At 44.5% G+C, this 6,000-nt stretch overlaps 1 protein-coding gene across 1 annotated transcript in view; it reads left to right on the top strand.

The window, feature by feature from the left end:
• The first annotated feature begins 1,738 nt into the window (after window positions 1-1,738).
• LOC126459514 (mucin-7-like) overlaps window positions 1,739-6,000 on the top strand; it is a 92,408-nt gene continuing 88,146 nt past the window's right edge. Inside the window, exon 1 of the mRNA XM_050095866.1 lies at window positions 1,739-1,869. The gene's annotated coding sequence lies outside the window, so the exon portion shown is untranslated. The remainder of the gene's footprint in view (window positions 1,870-6,000) is intronic.

Here is a 6,000-nt window from a genome sequence, read left to right as displayed (position 1 = left end):
ATTTCATTACACGACGCGGCCGGCCGCGGGTGCAACCGAACCCATGTGGACGGGTGGAAAGAAATGTGTCAGGCTTCATAATACGTATTTATATGTGTTGTGTATTATGCATTTCTTGTACGTGAATGTGAATCTGCACATGAAGTTTCCTAATCCTCGTCCCACCTTTCCGTAAAGCGTGGCCAAATCTTTGTTGGGAAGTAGTTCTGTAGTATAGTAGTGCCAACCTTACGCCTGGGTATGGGATCAGAGAGACAGCACAGGCAGGTAAAAGTCAAAGACTTTCCAGTGTCACAAGATTTGGGGTGGAGAGGTTGGTCACGGCCAAGTGGTTCGACCACCCCCTCCACCGGGGCCCAGGAAGACATCCGGGTTCCCGCCATATTCGATGAGGGGAGTGTTACAAAAGACGGGTAAGTGAGCAGACGTGCCCTCAGTGCGTCTGTCTCAATGTTCACGCATGGAAGAAAGGTATTTGAATATTTTTACTAATTCTCTTATTTCCAGCTTCGGCTTGTGTGACGAAACGAATGTGCTCGTTTAATCCCGGAAATTTGACCCCTGTGTTAAAGTATCTGGTCCCCAGTTTGCCCGTTCTCCTCCTCACATAGTGAATGTTCTATGTAAAATATTGGGAGACTTTGGTGGTATACATTTGGCCAACGCAATTCCGTCTTACCCGTAGAAATGTGCGTGCAGATTAGTATATAATATACCCGAGCTATAAGTTGTTAAATTGTAATGTCTGTAAACTGAAACAATTGCTGCAATCTCTGTAAAGTCAAGTGATAATGTTTAAAATAAATAGGTAATCAACTGTCATCAATCTTTAACATACCTTAAAAATCACAAAGAAGTCAAGTTAAAGGAATTTATTTAAAATAAAAGCTATAGAATGCAGGGACCCACACATCAGCGTGTGAGCCCTCCAGCCCCTTGCCTAGTATCGTACAGAAAGGGCACGCTCTCTAGGTAGCGCTATCAAGCTCCCCTCCCCAGTTATCCGTTGCGCAATTTTCATTCAGGGCTTGACGACATCAACTTTCATCTGGCGTCCCTAGGCAAGGAGGTTAGACGGTAAACTTTCAGTACGGCCAGAGGTAGTTGTTCTGGGTACTGATTTCTCAGGATCTATGCACCCAAATTGCGCGAAAACGTTATCACATGTCAGTTCTAGTATAATATATTTGTCCAAAGAATACCCGTTATCATCTGTATTTCTTCTTGGTGTAGCAATTTTAATGGCCAGTAGTGTAGTTAGAGACAACCATTAGATTTACTCCAGGCATATAATACGTTTTTTACAAATAATGTATTAAATAATGTAATGCCACATTGTTCAATCATATTTCACTACCAGTCACTGCACACACTATACACACATTGTTTCGTAACACTTCACAAACTACACACACACACACACACACATATGCACACACACACTAGTGGATTAATTACATGTGAGACGTGTTTGAAGTGGTGATGAAGCCATGCAGTATTTTCGGTCGCAGGTACGTAACGGAATCCTGAAAACGCATCGGTGCTCGTCGTATTGCGGGAGAACCGCCGGTACGGTGAGGCGGGTTAACGCGGCTGCAGTGATCGATGTTTTCGCCAGATTTGGCACGGCGGCTCGTTGGCGATGAGTGGGGCGGCGGGAGGGGCGAGCGTCGGAGTTAGCCCGTACCAGCTGCCGCTGGCGGCTTAGGTCAGGGCGCGGCCGTTCAGTCCTGGGCCGCAGGGAGTCTGTTGCAGCCATGAGCCGTTGGACGCGCAGAACTCCAGCAGCTGGAGGGTCGCAGCTGTTCGTGCCGCGAACGGTCGCGCCGGCGACTGCTGCTTGCGTAATAGATGATTTGCTGTAGTCAAGTAAGTCTAACCTTTAGATTAAGAAGCAAACGATTCCTTAAGCTCTGCAAACGTTATATGTTTCTACCTACATCTACATACGTACTCCGCAATCCACGGTGCGTGGCGGAGGGTACCTCATACTACAACTAGCATCTTCTCTCCCTGTTCCACTCCCAAACAGAACGAGGAAAAAATGACTGCCTATATGCCTCTGTACGAGCCCTGATCTCTCTTATCTTACCTTTGTGGTCTTTCCGCGAAATGTAAGTTGGCGGCAGCAAAATTGTACTGCAGTCAGCCACAAATGCTGCTTCTCTAATGAAACTTCCTGGCAGATTAAAACTGTGTGCCAGACCGAGACTCGAACTCGGGATTTTTGCCTTTCGCGGGCAAGTGCTCTACCAACTGAGCTACCCAAGCACGACCCATGCCCCGTCCTCACAGCTTTACTTCTGCCAGTACCTCGTCTCCTACCTTCCAAACTTTACAGAAGCTCTCCTGCGAAACTTGCAGAACTAGCACTCCTGAAGAAAGGATATTTTCAGGAGTTTTAATCTGCCAGGATGTTTCATATCAGCGCACACTCCGCTGCAAATTGAAAATCTCATGCTGGTTCTCTAAATTTCCTCAGTAGCTATTCACGAAAAGAACACCTCCTTTCCTCTAGAGACTCCCACCCGAGTTCCTGAAGCATTTCCGTAACACTCGCGTGATGATCAAACCTGCCCGTAACAAATCTAGCAGCCCGCCTCTGAATTGTTTCTATGTCCTCCCTCAATCCGACCTGATAGGGATCCCAAACGCTCGAGTAGTACTCAAGAATAGGTCGTATTAGTGTTTTATAAGCGGTCTCCTTTAAAGATGAACCACATCTTCCCAAAATTCTACCAATGAACCGAAGACGACTATCCGCCTTCCCCACAACTGCCATTACATGCTTGTCCCACTTCATATCGCTCTGCAATGTTACGCCCAAATATTTAATCGACGTAACTGTGTCAAGCGCTACTCTACTAATGGAGTATTCGAACATTACAGGATTCTTTTTCCTATTCATCTGCATTAATTTACATTTATCTATATTTAGAGTTAGCTGCCATTCTTTACACCAATCACAAATCCTGTCCGAGGCATCTTGTATCCTCCTACAGTTACTGAACGACGACACCTTCCGTACACCACAGCATCATCAGCAAACAGCCGCACATTGCTATCCACCCTATCCAAAAGATCATTTATGTAGATAGAAAACAACAGCGGACCTTCCACACTTCCCTGGGGCACTCCAGATGATACCCTCACCTCCGATGAGCACTCACCATCGAGGACAACGTACAGGGTTCTATTACTTAAGAAGTCTTTGAGCCACTCACATACTTGGGAACCAATCCCATATGCTCGTACCTTAGTTAGGGGTGTGCAGTGGGGCACCGAGTCAAACTCTTTCCGGAAGTCAGGGAATATGGCATCCGTCTGATACCCTTCCTCCGTGGTTCGCAAGATATCATGTGGAAAAAGGGCGAGTTGCGTTTCGCAGGAGCGATGCTTTCTAAAGCCGTGCTGATGCATGGACAGCAAATTCTCTGTGTCAAGGAAATTCATTATATTCGAACAGAGCATATGTTCGAGAATCCTGTAACAAACGGATGTTAAGGATATTGGTCTGTAATTTTGAGGATCCGTCCTTCTACCCTTCTTATATACAGGCGTCACCTGCGCTTTTTTCCAGTCGCTCGGGACTTTACGTTGGGAAAGAGATTCGAGATAAATGCAAGCTAAGTAAGGAGCCAGTGCAGTACAGTACTCTCTGTAAAACCGAATTGGAACCCCATCAGGACCTGGCGATTTATTTATTTTCAACCCATTCAGCTGCTTCACAACCCCAGGGATGTCTATCACTATGTCCTCCATACGGGAGTCTGTAGGAGACTCAAACGGCGGTATGTTTCTACGATCCTCCTGCGTGAAAGATTTCTCAAATGCTAAATTTAAAATTTCAGATTTCGTTTTGCTGTCTTCCGTTGCCAGGCCAGACTGATCAGTGAGTGACTGGATGGAAGCCTTCGACCCGCTTACCGATTTTACGTAAGACCAGAATTTCCTTGGATTTTCAGCAAGATCTTTTGCTAAGGTATGACGGTGGTAGTGGTTGAATGCTTCGCGCATCGCTCTTTTTATAGCAGCACGAATCTCTACTAACTTTTGCCCGTCCTCATTCTTCCGATATTTCTTGTACCGCGAGTGCAACTGCCTTTGCTTCCTGAGCATTCTCCGAATTGCGCTGTTAATCCACGGTGTGTCTTTTCTATCCGTAACCCTCTTTTGCGGCACATACTTGTCCAATGCGTGATGTCTCATAACAAAGCGGCTCTCGGCTTCTTAGAACTTCATCAGGCGGCAACAGAATGTCGAGGCCATAGATATAATCTACATCTACATCTGCATCTACATGGATACTCTGCAAAACACATTTAAGTGCCTGGCAGAGGGTTCATGGAACCACTTTCACAATTCTTTATTATTCCAATCTCGTATAGCGCGCGGAAAGAATGAACACCTATATCTTTCAGGACGAGCTCTGATATCCCTTATTTCATCGTGGTGATCGTTCCTCCGTATGTAGGTCGGTGTCAACAAAATATTTTCGCATTCGGAGGAGAAAGTTGGTGTTTGCAATTTCGTGAGAAGATTCCGTCGCAGCGAAAAACGCCTTTCTTTTAACTGTTTCCAGCCCTAATCCTGTGTCATTTTTGTGACACTCTCTCCCACATTTCGTGTGTCCGTCAGAAATCAGACACACATACTGCAGATACATAAAATGATGAGGTAATGAGGTTTACAGACGAAAGTATTATACGGATAGTATTACATGTAACAAGAAATGAAAAACTGAATTTACTATTGTAATCTAAATTTTCGTAATAGAAACCTGGCTTAATAGAGAGGAAGAAGGAAATTGTGTTTCTCCGTTCATAACTAAACTGACATTCTTTGTCATATGTTTATTGATATCAAATAATTCCGGTGGAGTTGTCTTTCTGCTTTACATGGCAGTTAAGCATCTTCTTTCATGTTCTGATAACGTAATTATCATAGCCGTGATTAAATGATCAGCATCAAAAGTTGCCTTCTGTCTTGACTGCTGAACAATACTTAAGCTATGCTGTTGTTTTTGTAAACGCAGGTGTACAGTTAAAAATCTAGCTGTTTTGCACGGGTACCTGAAGTTTTACTAGAATACGGGACAATGCACCAGTTTTTAAAACTAATGACTGGTTCCTGCTGGCCAGCAGATAGAAGTGGTGTAATTTTACGCACCTTTCTTTTCTATAGAACACTGTGTTACCATTCTGGAATCGGTAAGTCCGAACGTCTGTAATACGGTTAGACAGTCTGATTAGGATAATGAAACTAATATGAGGGCAACCACCATGCCCGACGAAAATGTGACAGTAGCTACAAAAAACTGGAGCACTATCCTATATGTTAAAAAAGTTTCAGACAACCTTGCGAAGAAGTTAGCCTTGCAACCAAGGACCAGCCTTTTTTAATATCAACAGCATAGTTAAATTATTATTCAAAAGCGAAAACACAATTAAAATTTCGGTGGAAAGTGGTGTGTATAAACTACCTCCGAGCGCTGTGTAAGAGTATACAGTATATGCGTTCTTTCACTGACAAAGAGCGGAATGAATTAGGCTACCGGAAAACGAGGAAATCTGGAGACTAGGGAGACTCAGCCTTGTATAGAATATCTTTTAACAGAAATCCGTCCATTCGATGCAGGTTGTGACGTTTTCTATACTATCGAAAAAAATAAGGAACTGACATTACTGTAAATACACTCCTGGAAATTGAAATAAGAACACCGTGAATTCATTGTCCCAGGAAGGGGAAACTTTATTGACACATTCCTGGGGTCAGATACATCACATGATCACACTGACAGAACCACAGGCACATAGACACAGGCAACAGAGCATGCACAATGTCGGCACTAGTACAGTGTATATCCACCTTTCGCAGCAATGCAGGCTGCTATTCTCCCATGGAGACGATCGTAGATATGCTGGATGTAGTCCTGTGGAACGGCTTGCCATGCCATTTCCACCTGGCGCCTCAGTTGGACCAGCGTTCGTGCTGGACGTG

The sequence above is a fragment of the Schistocerca serialis genome, chromosome 1, assembly GCF_023864345.2.
Source record: "Schistocerca serialis cubense isolate TAMUIC-IGC-003099 chromosome 1, iqSchSeri2.2, whole genome shotgun sequence".
Classification (NCBI taxonomy): domain Eukaryota; kingdom Metazoa; phylum Arthropoda; class Insecta; order Orthoptera; family Acrididae; genus Schistocerca; species Schistocerca serialis.
The sequence above is the reverse complement of the archived record's forward strand: the minus strand, read 5'-3'. Positions and strand labels throughout refer to the sequence as shown.